The sequence below is a fragment of the Schistocerca nitens genome, chromosome 1 (assembly GCF_023898315.1).
Source record: "Schistocerca nitens isolate TAMUIC-IGC-003100 chromosome 1, iqSchNite1.1, whole genome shotgun sequence".
NCBI classification, from domain to species: domain Eukaryota; kingdom Metazoa; phylum Arthropoda; class Insecta; order Orthoptera; family Acrididae; genus Schistocerca; species Schistocerca nitens.
In genome coordinates, this window is record NC_064614.1 from 303,305,184 (window position 1) to 303,319,852 (window position 14,669).

General features: G+C 40.8%; 1 protein-coding gene across 1 annotated transcript in view; it reads left to right on the top strand.

Moving 5' to 3' along the window:
* The first annotated feature begins 269 nt into the window (after nt 1–269).
* Nucleotides 270–14,669, top strand: part of LOC126248395 (serine/arginine-rich splicing factor 11-like) — a 33,800-nt gene continuing 19,400 nt past the window's right edge. Inside the window, exon 1 of the mRNA XM_049949354.1 lies at nt 270–394. The gene's annotated coding sequence lies outside the window, so the exon portion shown is untranslated. The remainder of the gene's footprint in view (nt 395–14,669) is intronic.

A 14,669-nucleotide genomic window follows, 5' to 3' on the forward strand; every position in this document is an offset into this window, starting at 1 on the left:
TAGGAGACTCTCATGAACGTGACCGATTTCACACAAAAAGTTTATGATGAACAAAGTATTTTGCTAATCTCGTTGTGAAATATTTCGCTGCAATCTCAAATGGGAAAACTAGTTATCGTTATATAAAAATTGCGTCGGGTTGCTGCAATCCAGCGATCCAAATAGACGTTACTGCTGCAATCTGTGTATTATTTCTCGTGGTTAAGCAATGCGCAGCCTCCTGTAATATATGGAGCGTGAGCAATGCAATCTCTTTACTACCCATCTTTGGATTGTTTCGACGAAGCGAGGGGTGTTTTGTGGTGGGTTGCGTTGCCCGGTTGTTATAGATATTAATCAAACTCAATAAATAGTGAAGAAGTTATTTAATAGTGTATATTATATTTCAACGCAGGTATGAATTACCAATTATTATCTGCTACGTAGTGCTTATGTTGTATGTCGTTGAATAGACTTATTTTTGTTAGCGTTATGCACTAAATATGCTTTAACTTTCGAAACAGGGAAAAATTGTGTGTGTGTATGCCACATACTGTCTCCGTAACGTTTGTTAGAAATCTGCTAGGACAGCTAATATGTTTATTTGACGAGTGGGTGTCTCTTGCAGTGTGTTGCGTCTATTGGTGTTAAAACTAGTCCTACTTTTCTAAACAGCTTTACTCGAAAATTTTTGCGAACTACGAACTTCGCTCACTATTATTTTCAGCTGATAAGCTTCTTTCAGCATAAGCTAAAATAATATGCAAAAGACTTTGTTTACATTCTCTGTAGCAACAGGAATAAAAAATCTTATTCATGTACTTATCTGTTCTTAAAACATATACAACTCGTTTGATATTTGTTGCATTGTTCCCGTATTTTGTAAACATATGATAATTTAACTATGACCATTGTGTTTACAGAAATTGACAGTAGGTGTGTTTTTGGTTGTCACATGTTAGTTTCACATCTTTCAGTAAATGGGAAACTTGCCGGGGAAGGGGGGTGCGAGTTTTAAAACTGCATCATATTTGTACAACAAACAACAACTCGTGAAATATGGAACTAATTACTTGCTCAGTTGATATTCTGTCTCTAGTGACCTTGTAGTAAAGAGAGTAGTTTTGCCTTCCGCAGCCCGTGGTCGTGCGGTAGCGTTCTAAGTTCTAAGGGACTGATGAATATAGATGTTAAGTCCCATAGTGCTCAGAGCCATTTGAACCATTAGTAGTTTTGCCCAAAGTTCTGTTACTGTTTTCCATTATGTATATTCCATTCATGACTGTAGTTAGAATTATCTCTACCCAGCCCTGTGTATTTATTTTTTATCTTAGTTGTCCAATCACCAGCAAAGGTTTGTGTCAGCAGCAGTTTTGGACTGTTTATCATCTGCCATTGTGTGCTATAATGGAAAAAGGGGGGGGGGCACATTCCAACAAGTCATTTTTTACTGTTTTTTTGTTTAAAGGCCAACTGTTACTGTAGATGTAATACTTGTAAATGTGGGTTGATACAAATCCACTAATGTTGCTGTTGCAAAATGGGAAAAAGGTATAGAGTTGGCTGCATTTATTTTGCTTTCTATCTTTTTTGTCTTTTTTTTCTGTTTGCGCAACAAATAGAACTTCATTGTTTTTTCCAAACTGCACATCATTTAACCTATTTGCATTCATCAGAGCATCAATTTTTGTCTTCATTCTTCAGGCACTGTTATTTTGGGACTAATCATCAGTAGTTGTTCAAGATATTCAATCAGATTTGTCTTGTAAAAGAGCTTTATCCTTTTCACTATCAGAAAATTCATCCACTATAGCTTTTCTTACAGCCTTGCATTTAATTTGTCTATTCTTCAGATTTCATATTATTAAATCGCATGGTTCAGATTAATATTAGCCTTTGATATTGCTTTGCCAACTCTGAAGCCAATTGTCACCTTTAACCTAACATAGACCTTGGCTGTGCTACGGATCAGTTTGTCATCACAACCTTCATTCCAGTAAATGAAAACAGAAAAAAATTGCATTCTGTTCTCTTTCTGTAAGTTTACATATCACATTGCATGACACAACCTCATTACGTCAAGAGACAAAGCAGACCTGTATTATTAGTAGTCTTAGTTGACCCCACTTTCCACTCTTTTCCTGTCCAGTTTTTCAGTCTGACTTGATATTGTCAATTCTTCTCTTTTCTCCTTCCATCAGCTTTATGTTTGATTGCTGCCTTTGGAAAGGACTAGACATCTTTATAGGTGTCTTTCCCTGTTGCTCTCTGTGCAGTTCTTTGCTTTTTCTGTTGTAGGTCTAGAAGTAGACATTAAAAAGTTGCATTTTCTTTATTTGTGCTTGGTTCATCTATACTCCAAACAGTGGAAAACCCAGGATGGAATGATGACACTATTATGAAAAGGATTTATTGCTTCTTACCAATGTAGTGGAGATGTTGAGTCACTGACAGGCATAAAAAAAGGCCTTCTTTTGAATTAGACAACATACATGGCCTTGGCAGCTGGAGACAGTGGTCATGAGTGTGTGAGGTGCATTTGCATGAATAGGTATGTGTGTATGTTGTATAATTCAGAAGAATGCCTTTTGGCTGAAAGCTTAGTTGTTTAGCAGTCTTTTTGTTAACTTGCCTGTGACCCAACATCAGAAGCACACTTCAGTGTGACACGAACCAACTACAGCATCCAGATTGTATACTCAGTCTCATGTGAAATCATCTGAACGAATAGGTCATTCACAATAGTATAGAAAAATGGTGTTTTTGCCATATTAGAAGTGTTCCATTTTGTAAGCTAGTGTTTTGAGGTTTTTGTAAATTGAGCTGTTGACAATGGCTAGTGAAACACTTCAGTTCCAGCTTTTTTAAATACATATCAACTACTTTGCCCACTTAAGCCCAGCCTCTTCACATATTCGTATGCAAACTGTCATGTCCATTTGTAAGTTGAACCATGGTTCACATTTTTAACTTTTAATTATGTAATTGTAAGGCTTATCTTCCTCTTTATCTGCTGAAATCTTGTTGGCTTTTGTGCTTAGAATGACAACAGTTTTGTGGTGTTGGTGTTTGTCTACCATCTTTCATGTTTGTATTAAATGTGTTGGGCATTACAGAAGCGTCAGATTCCACCCATCTGCCATGACATATGAATATGGTGGAAAGAGCTGGTTCCAACGAATACAATGTGGTGACAATGATGTCACTCCATACACATGCCAACAAATATCACTCCAAAAATAAAATGAAACTAGTGGGACACCTGCAGAAATTGGGGGTTTTGAGTGAGGAAAAGCTAAAAATACATCAGTAAAGAAACACTGCACCACCCTAAAACAAATAATATCCAAACAAATTTAAATTAAAGAATTCTGCCATCAAAACCACAGGAATGGGGCATTTCACTAGACCTATATAGCGCACCCACAACCATCAATACCAAAGACCCAACACCCATAAGTATGAATAGTTGAATTGGTTGTTTCTCTTGACCTCTATAGCTCAACTGCAACTATCAATACCAAAAAACCAACATCTGCAAGTATGAAAAGTAGAATCGGACATTTCTCTTCGCCTATATAGCTCAACTGAAGCTATTAGTACCAAAAAACAAACCCCTAATACTCTGAAAAATGGAACTAAAACCCCAACACTCGAAAGCCCAAATACAGTACATGAATAAAAAACACCCGATCTACCATACATGTAAAATAGACAAAATATCACATTTACTGTAGAATAAAACCGGAACAAAAATTCATTACCAGCAAAAGCCTCCGGCAATACCACATGGGTTGCGCCCCCCCCCCCCCCCACACACACACACATATGTGTAGTTCACTGTCATATACATACCTAACTAAAAAGAAAATTCTTTCCACACAACAAACACCAAACTAATCAGACCTGACAAATTCCAAACACATAAACAAAAAAAGAAAAACTTTAGTAACTCACTGAAAACACTTCCACAACATACAGTACTGCACTAACAACCTAAACTCAAAACCACGTTAGCATGATGACAACCAAAACTTAAATGAATCCAATACCACACACTAAACTTAGCAGTCGACATCCACCACCAGAGGGCACCATCAAATGCAACAGCACAATGTCTAGCCTGCCATACACCGTCAGGTGGCTTGCGGAGTATGGATGTAGATGCCATAGTGATGTCACACACAACGCTACCATTACGTCACGGGTCAAAGCAGATGGGTGGAATTGGATGCTTCCATTGACCCAATGTATTGCTGTTTCCATATATGTCAAATAACTAGGAATAATAATTATATATAGAACTGCAGCTGTTCTAAGAGATATACTATTTTATAAGGCTTTAAAGATTTTGCAATTTCTTCCTCATTCACTTCTAGTTCTGTAGGCATATACTTTGGTGTGCATCTTCACATAAAGTTACCCAAAGTATAAAAGAAATAATTTTTTTTCACCTATAATTTAATATAGTAACACATCATTACAGAAATATGTAGAGGAGGCTTTGAACAGCCGACAGGCACATTTAACTCCCCCCCCCCCCCTTCCTCCTTCTCTCTCTCTCTCTCTCTCTCTCTCTCTCTCTCTTTCTCTGGGCCACTGTCTTCTCTGTTCTTTGCGTGTGTGGCCCCACTGAGATGAGAGTTATCTCAGCGGAGGTGGGCAATGGGATATGGGAGAGGTGAGTGTAGATACGGGGTGAATAGCCGGACAAGGGTGGGGAAGACGTTTTGTTGTCTGTAGGAGCATGTAGGGACAGGACGGTAGGCTGCTAGGTGGAGCATTGGAAGAGCAGTGTTAGGGTGGGAGAGGAGAGAGATGGGCAGGGAAAGGCAGGACTGCTTAGGTGAGCTGGGGGTAGAAGGCATACGTGAGATGGAGTGGGAACATCAAAGGGAAGAGGGCAGGTACTAGTGAAGATTGAAGCCAGAGGGCTGTGGAAGGAAGGAGACCTGCACTATTTAGAAGAAGAAAGAGGAGGAGGAAAAAACTGGTATTGGTGGGATAGGTCCAAATGGCATAGACTGTGAAGCCCCCACGGACTTCACGAACACTGTGTCGTGCAGTGGTTTTGGCAATTGAGTGATCCAGTTGTCTCTTGGCCCTAATTTGGCAGTAGCTGTTTGTGGGGACAGGTAGTTTATTAATGGTCAAGCCCACAAAGAATGTCGTGCAGCGGTTGGAGCTGAATTAGTTGCTTTCAGATGTTGCCCTGCCTTTGTTGACAGGAAATGTCTGGTGTAGAAGGTCTTATCATTGACTTAACCGAGTAACTGCACAGAAGTTGGGTAGTTACTGCTAGCCATATAGCAGGTACATTTTGTAGCAGAAATTGCAGTAAGCCCTACCATTTCTCTTGCACGTGGAGCTCTTTGTTGATAATGTACCATGAGCATTGTGGTCATTAGAAGACTGGGTGAAGCAGAATTTGAGGTATTTAGATTGGTAGATGTGAAACTTCGATATAAATGAGGCCCAAGTTTCTTTTCAAAACCAACCAGTCCCAGAAAATTGCGAAGTGTAAATCAAATGATGAACCATACCTTGATGACATTTAAAATAAATGTTAGTGTGTTCAAGTGATGTACACTGATGGGACTGTGATGAGTGTTCCCTTAGTTACTCTATTTTTCCGCATCATGTCTTCATTGTACGACTACCTTATTTAATTAGAATGCATGCTACAGAGCTGAAGGTGCTGTAGCAAAGATGTGATCGACAGCTAGAATTCATCTGTTCTCCTGTCTCTTAGTGCTGTGCAGACTTGCCAAAGTTTGTTGGTAGTAGATGAAAGAGCCTAAAACACCCAGGTTGCCCTACTCTGTATGTAAAGGTATAGCAACACTGTTGAGCTGTCTAGGATGAATTAACTGAATGATTTGTAGACACTTGACAGGTAGCACATTAATACACTGACCTCTCATTTGGGAGAACTAAGGTTCAGGTTCCCATTCAGCCATCTAGTTTAGATATTTTGGGGTTTCCCTAAATCGTTTAGGGCAAATGCTGAGATGGTTCTTTTTAATAGGAAACAACTGAATTTCTTCCTCTACCATTCCTAACCCTCGCTCTATTGATGTCAGTCTTCCTCCTGCCTTTTCAGTGAGATATGACTACTTACCAGTTTCTGTGGCAAGCTTATTTCAATAAATCCTGTTTTAGTGTGTTGCTTCTTATTTACTAACTAGCAGGGTTATGTTGCTGAATTTTTAGATTTTAGTTTGTCAGAGCTCCTCCCTCAATCATTAAAGTGCAAATTTTACTATGTGCCTCTGTTGGTTTATCAATTTTTTGTAAGAGTTCAGTGATCCCAGTTATCTGACTTATGTTGTTGTTGTGGTCTTCAGTCCAGAGAGTTGTTTGATACAGCTCTCCAAACTACTCGACCCTGTGCAAGCTTCTTCATCTCCCAGTACCTACTGCAACCTACATCCTTCTGAATCTGTTTAGTGTATTCATCTCTTGATCTCCCTCTGCGATTTTTACCCTCCACACTGCCCTCCAATACTAAACTGGTGATCCCTTGATGCCTCAGAACATGTCCTACCAACCAATCCCTTCTTCTAGTCAAGTTGTGCCACAAACTTCTCTTCTCCCCAATCCTATTCAATACTTCCTCATTAGTTACGTGATCTACCCATCTAATCTTCAGCATTCTTCTGTAGCATCACATTTCGAAAGCTTCTATTCTCTTCTTGTCCAAACTATTTATCGTCCATGTTTCACTTCCATACATGGCTACACTCCATACAAATACTTTCAGAAATGACTTCCTGACACTTAAATCTATACTCGATGTCAACAAATTTCTCTTCTTCAGAAACGATTTCCTTGCCATTGCCAGTCTACATTTTATATCCTCTCTACTTCGATCATCATCAGTTATTTTGCTCCCCAAATAACAAAACTCCTTTACTACTTTAAGCATCTCATTTCCTAATCTAATTCCCTCAGCATCACCCAATTTAATTCGACTACACTCCATTATCCTAGTTTTGCTTTTGTTGATGTTCATCTTATATCCTCATTTCAAGACACTGTCCATTCCATTCAGCTACTGTTCCAGGTTCTTTGCTGTCTCTGACAGAGTTACGATGTCATCGGCAAACCTAAAAGTTTTTATTTCTTCTCCATGTATTTTAATTGCTACTCCGAATTTTTCTTTTGTTTCCTTTACTGCTTGCTCAATATACAGATTGAATAACATCAGGGGTAGGCTACAACCCTGTCTCACTCCCTTCTCAACCGCTGCTTCCCTTTCATGCCCCTTGACTCTTATAACTGCCATCTGGTTTCTGTACAAATTGTAAATAGCCTTTTGCTCCCTGTATTTGACCCCTGCCACCTTCAGAATTTGAAAGAGGGTATTCCAGTCAACATTGTCAAAAGCTTTCTCTAAGTCTACAAATGCTAAAAACGTAGGTTTGCCTTTTCTTAATCTATTTTCTAAGATAAGTCGTAGGATCAGATTTACCTCACGTGTTCCAACATTTTTATGGAATCCAAACTGATCTTCCCCGAGGTCGGCTTCTACCAGTTTTTCCATTCGTCTGTAAAGAATTTGTGTTAGTATTTCACAGCCATGGTTTATTAAACTGATAGTTCGGTAATTTTCACATCTGTCAACACCTGCTTTCTTTGGGATTGGAATTATTATATTCTTCTTGAAGTCTGAGGGTACTTCGCCTGTCTCATACATCTTGCTCACTAAATGGTACCGAGCGAGGTGCCGCAGTGGTTAGCACACTGGCTCCGCATTCGGGAGGACGATGGTTCAATTCCACGTCCGGCCATCCTGATTTAGGTTTTTCGTGATTTCCCTAAATCACTCCAGGCAAATGCCAGAATGGCTCCTTTTAAAGGGCACGGCCGACTTCCTTCCCAGTCTTTCCCTAATCTGATGAGACCGGTGACCTCAGTGGTTGGTCTCTTCCCCCAAAACAATCCAATCCACTAAATGGTAGAGTTCTGCTAGGACTGGCTCTCCCAAGGCTGTCAGTAGTTCTAATGGAGTGTTGTCTACTCCCGGGGCCTTGTTTCGCCTTAGCTCTTTCAGTGCTCTGTCAAACTCTTCACGCAGTATCATATCTCCTATTTCATCTTCATCTACATTCTCTTCCATTTCTATAATATTGTCCTCAAGAACATCACACTTGTATAGACCCTCTATATACTCCTTCCACCTTTCTGCTTTCCCTTTTTTGCTTAGAACTGAGTTTCCATCTGAGCTCTTGATATTCATGCAAGTGGTTCTCTTTTCTCCAAAGGTCTCCTATATTTTCCTGTAGGCAGTATCTATCTTACCCCTAGTGATGTACGCCTCTACATCCCTACATTTGTCCTGTAGCCATCCCTGCTTAGCCATTTTGCACTTCTTGTCGATTTCATTTTTGAGATGTTTGTATTCCTTTTTGCCTGCATTTTTATATTTTCTCCTTTCATCAATTAAATGCATTATCTCTTCTGTTACCCAAGGATTTCTATTAGCCCTCATCTTTTTACGTACTTGATCCTCTGCTACCTTCACTATTTAATTTCATAAAGCTACCCATTCTTCTTCTACTGTATTTCTTTCCCCCATTCTTGTCAATCATTCCCTAATGCTCTCCCTGAAGCTCTCTACAACCTCTGGTTCTTTCAGTTTATCCAGGTCCCATCTCCTCAAATTCCCACCTTTTTGCGATTGTTCAGTTTTAATCTACAGTTCATAACCAATAGATTGTGGTCAGAGTCCACATCTGCCCCTGGAAATGTCTTACAGTTTAAAACCTGGTTCCTGAATCTCTGTCTTACCATTATATAATCTATCTGAGATCTTCCAGTATCTCCAGGCTTCTTCCATGTATACAACCTTCTTTTATGATTCTTGAACCAAGTGTTAGCTAGTTAGTTAGTGATTAAGTTATGCTCTGTGCAAAATTCTACCAGGCAGCTTCCTCTTTCATTCCTTACTCCCATTCTATATTCACCTACTACGTTTCCTTCTCTTCCTTTTCCTACTGTCGAGTTCCAGTCACCCATGACTATTAATTTTTCATCTCCCTTCACGATCTGAATAATTTCTTTTATCTCATCATACATTTCATCAATCTCTTCGTCATCTGTGGAGCTAGTTGGCATATAAACTTTTACTACTGTGGTAGGCGTGGGCTTCATAAATATCTTGGCCACAATAATGCGTTCACTATGCTGTTTGTAGTAGCTTCCCCGCATTCCTATTTTCCTATTCATTATTAAACCTACTCCTGCATTACCCCTATTTGATTTTGTAATTATAACCTTGTAGGCACCTGACCAGAAGTCTTGTTCCTTTTGCCACCGAACTTCACTAATTCCCACTATATCTAAATTTAACCCATCCATTTCCATTTTTAAATTTTCTACCCTACCTGCCCAATTAAGGGATCTGACATTCAATGCTCTGATCTGTAGAATGCCAGTTTTATTTCTCCTGATAACAACGTCCTCCTGAGTAGTCCCTGCTCGGAGATCCAAAAGGGGGGACTATTTTACCTCCGGAATATTTTACCCAAGAGCTCGCCATCATCATTTAACCATACAGTAAAGCTACATGCCCTCGGGAAAAATTACGGCTGTAGTTTCCCCTGCTTTCAGCCGTTCGCAGTACCAGCACAGCAAGGCCGTTTTGGTTAGTGTTAGAAGGCCAAGTATCTGACTTAACAGTTTATATTTTATGGCATTCTTCCGCATTGAAACAACACATTTCGCATCAAACCTGAGGACTTCGTCACATGCACCCCAAACCAAATTCACAGTCTACTTCAGTGATAACTTTCCCACGTAAATTTGTTTATTGGATGGTGTAGGTTATGGGAAAGGATGGTGTAGGTTATGGAAAAAAGGCCACTTGAGTGCATTTTCATGAAAAGTGACAAGTTGCTCTGCTGCCAGTTGACTGGATTTAGAGCCAGAATTCAAAACATGCCTAGATTCATCGCACCTGTGAGATGTCCTATGGTCTTCGGATCAACTTAACAAGGGCAGAAAATTTTTTCTTCCCATGCATAGATAGGTGAATGATGCTGTTACAGTTAAAGACTAGGAACATACAATAACCAGTGCCTTCAATCTGAGATAATTGTGCTTTACTATATTACTGGATGCATGTCAGGTCCTGTAGCTCCATGGGTTAGTAAGTAGATTAACGCATTAGTTCTCTTGCTTCTGGAGAAAATGAGATCACAGAAATATGCACTTCGGTTAACAATATATTTTCAATATAATTTTAACAATGTTGAGTCAGAAAAAAATAAAAAAATAAAGGAGTATATTGAGGAAATGTGAGGAACTTACTGAAGAAGTTGAGAGGAACATAACTTTTAACAGTATGTTGGTAAGATTTAATATTGTCATCTGCACTTTACAATATCTCCACTCATAAGAATTCACAGATATAGTAGAATAAGAATTAAACACATACGTAACTTCTCATTAAAACAGTTATTTCATGTTATTATATGCTGTTACAGTTAATATATGTCTTTTTAATTAAAATAAATGTAACCAGTGAAAGGTCTGAATCCATGCTGAATGAGAAGGTGGCACCAGACACTTAGGTTCAGCAAGGCCTCTTGTAATAACAATAAAAACAAATATTAGTGACTAAAGGTCTCTGCTGTGTTACTCCTTGTGCAATGAATATCCTCATGTCCCCAACAAGTGAATCAAATTAGTTGAAGTGGTATGTCGAGTACTGTTGTTCATTCGGGTTCTTAGTGTAAGATGTTGGCATGGAATAATCCCATAACTGTTTCAATTAGACACAAATTTGGGGGGGGGGGGTGTTTCATGAACAAGATGGAGGAAAGTGGCGTAGGATAAATGAATTTATATTTGATGTACAGGCTTGAAATTTTGCAGTTCATTCAAAAGATGTTTCAGAACATCATAATTACTAAGACTTGGTCAGAAAGTTAAAATTTTCTGTATATATATATATATATATATATATATATATATATATATATATATATATATAGAGGGGGAAACATTCCACGTAGGAAAAATATATCTAAAAACAAAGATGATGTGACTTACAAATGAAAGTGCTGGCAGGTCGACAGACACACAGACGAACACAAACATACACACAAAATTCAAGCTTTCGCAACAAACTGTTGCCTCATCAGGAAAGAGGGAAGGAGAGGGAAAGACGCCTCTCCCTTAAAACCCACATCCTTTCGTCTTTCCCTCTCCTTCCCTCTTTCCTGATGAGGCAACAGTTTGTTGCAAAAGCTTGAATTTTGTGTGTATGTTTGTGTTCGTGTGTGTCTGTCGACCTGCCAGCACTTTCATTTGGTAAGTCACATCATCTTTGTTTTTAGATATATCTTTCCTACGTGGAATGTTTCCCTCTATATATATATATATATATATATATATATATATATATATGTATATATATATATATATAAAATAGAGGGAAACATTCCACGTGGAAAAAATATATCTAAAAAGAAAGAAAGTGATGAGACTTACCAAACAAAAGCGCTGGCAGGTCGATAGACACACAAACAAACACAAACATACACACAAAATTCTAGCTTTCGCAACAAACGGTTGCTTCGTCAGGAAAGAGGGAAGGAGAGGGAAAGATGAAAGGAAGTGGGTTTTAAGGGAGAGGGTAAGGAGTCATTCCAATCCCGGGAGCGGAAAGACTTACCTTAGGGGGAAAAAAGGACGGGTATACACTCGCACACACACACATATCCATCCGCATATACACAGACACAAGCAGACATTTGTAAAGGCAAAGAGTTTGGGCAGAGATGTCAGTCGAGGCAGAAGTACAGAGGCAAAGGTGATGTTGAAAGACAGGTGAGGTACGAGCGGCGGCAAATAGAAATTGGAGATTAGCGGAGATTGAGGCCTGGCGGATAGCGAGAAGAGAGGATATGCTGAAGGGCAAGTTCCCACCTCCGGAGTTCTGACAGGTTGGTGTTAGTGGGAAGTATCCAGATAACCCGGACGGTGTAACACTGTGCCAAGATGTGCTGGCCGTGCACCAAGGCATGTTTAGCCACAGGGTGATCCTCATTACCAACAAACACTGTCTGCCTGTGTCCATTCATGCGAATGGACAGTTTGTTGCTGGTCATTCCCACATAGAAGGCTTCACAGTGTAGGCAGGTCAGTTGGTAAATCACGTGGGTGCTTTCACACGTGGCTCTGCCTTTGATCGTGTACACCTTCCGGGTTACAGGACTGGAGTAGGTGGTGGTGGGAGGGTGCATGGGACAGGTTTTACACCGGGGGCAGTTACAAGGGTAGAAGCCAGAGGGTAGGGAAGGTGGTTTGGGGATTTCATAGGGATGAACTAAGAGGTTACGAAGGTTAGGTGGACGGCGGAAAGACACTCTAGGTGGAGTGGGGAGGATTTCATGAAGGATGGATCTCATTTCAGGGCAGGATTTGAGGAAGTCGTATCCCTGCTGGAGAGCCACATTCAGAATCTGATCCAGTCCCGGAAAGTATCCTGTCACAAGTGGTGCACTTTTGGGGTTCTTCTGTGGAAGGTTCCGGGTTTGAGGAGATGAGGAAGTGGCTCTGGTTATTTGCTTCTGTACCATCGCTGCGATGGAGCACTTCCTTTCACGCCGATCACCTGCCACCCTACCTAAAACCTCTTTCCTCATCACCTTAGCAAGCTTCATCCTGACCCACAACTTCTTCACTTTTGAAGGCCAGACATACCAACAATTAAAGGGAACAGCCATGGGTACCAGGATGGCCCCCTCGTACGCCAACCTATTCGTGGGTCGCTTAGAGGAAGCCTTCTTGGTTACCCAGGCCTGCCAACCCAAAGTTTGGTACAGATTTATTGATGACATTTTCATGATCTGGACTCACAGTGAAGAACAACTCCAGAATTTCCTCTCCAACCTCAACTCCTTTGGTTCCATCAGATTCACCTGGTCCTACTCTAAATCCCATGCCACTTTCCTTGACGTTGATCTCCACCTGTCCAATGGCCAGCTTCACACGTCCGTCCACATCAAACCCACCAACAAGCAACAGTACCTCCATTATGACAGCTGCCACCCATTCCACATCAAACGGTCCCTTCCCTACAGCCTAGGTCTTCGTGGCAAACGAATCTGCTCCAGTCCGGAATCCTTGAACCATTACACCAACAACCTGAAAACAGCTTTCGCATCCCGTAACTACCCTCCCGACCTGGTACAGAAGCAAATAACCAGAGCCACTTCCTCATCTCCTCAAACCCGGAACCTTCCACAGAAGAACCCCAAAAGTGCACCACTTGTGACAGGATACTTTCCGGGACTGGATCAGATTCTGAATGTGGCTCTCCAGCAGGGATACGACTTCCTCAAATCCTGCCCTGAAATGAGATCCATCCTTCATGAAATCCTCCCCACTCCACCTAGAGTGTCTTTCCGCCGTCCACCTAACCTTCGTAACCTCTTAGTTCATCCCTATGAAATCCCCAAACCACCTTCCCTACCCTCTGGCTTCTACCCTTGTAACCGCCCCCGGTGTAAAACCTGTCCCATGCACCCTCCCACCACCACCTACTCCAGTCCTGTAACCCGGAAGGTGTACACGATCAAAGGCAGAGCCACGTGTGAAAGCACCCACGTGATTTACCAACTGACCTGCCTACACTGTGAAGCCTTCTATGTGGGAATGACCAGCAACAAACTGTCCATTCGCATGAATGGACACAGGCAGACAGTGTTTGTTGGTAATGAGGATCACCCTGTGGCTAAACATGCCTTGGTGCACGGCCAGCACATCTTGGCACAGTGTTACACCGTCCGGGTTATCTGGATACTTCCCACTAACACCAACCTGTCAGAACTCCGGAGGTGGGAACTTGCCCTTCAGCATATCCTCTCTTCTCGCTATCCGCCAGGCCTCAATCTCCGCTAATCTCCAATTTCTATTTGCCGCCGCTCGTACCTCACCTGTCTTTCAACATCACCTTTGCCTCTGTACTTCCGCCTCGACTGACATCTCTGCCCAAACTCTTTGCCTTTACAAATGTCTGCTTGTGTCTGTGTATATGCGGATGGATATGTGTGTGTGTGCGAGTGTATACCCGTCCTTTTTTTCCCCCTAAGGTAAGTCTTTCCGCTCCCGGGATTGGAATGACTCCTTACCCTCTCCCTTAAAACCCACTTCCTTTCATCTTTCCCTCTCCTTCCCTCTTTCCTGACGAAGCAACCGTTTGTTGCGAAAGCTAGAATTTTGTGTGTATGTTTGTGTTTGTTTGTGTGTCTATCATATATATATATATATACACACACACTCTTCTGATAATTTTTCATGCACAAATATTACATCTTCTTGTGGCATTTTCCTTTTTGTTTGTTGCTGCCACATGCAATGGAAAATATCTTTCAAGAAAGTGGAGAGGATAAACTACATTTGACAAGTGACCTTGCTTTCCAGGTCTGTCTTCCACACCTGAATGATACTTCAGAACCACTTTTCCAACCATCCTCTGAATTATTGATTCACTCTTTCAGTCTTGGACTCCCAGTAAATGAATACTTTGTTGGTACAAATACAAATGCGTTGCTGCACAAATATGGTTAATACACATTCACTGCAAGCTCCATATGTCCTGCTGATCAAACAATGTGGACAGTGCAACTTCATTGTCGTATTCACTGTCCTCTTGAATCATTCATCATGGTGCTGCT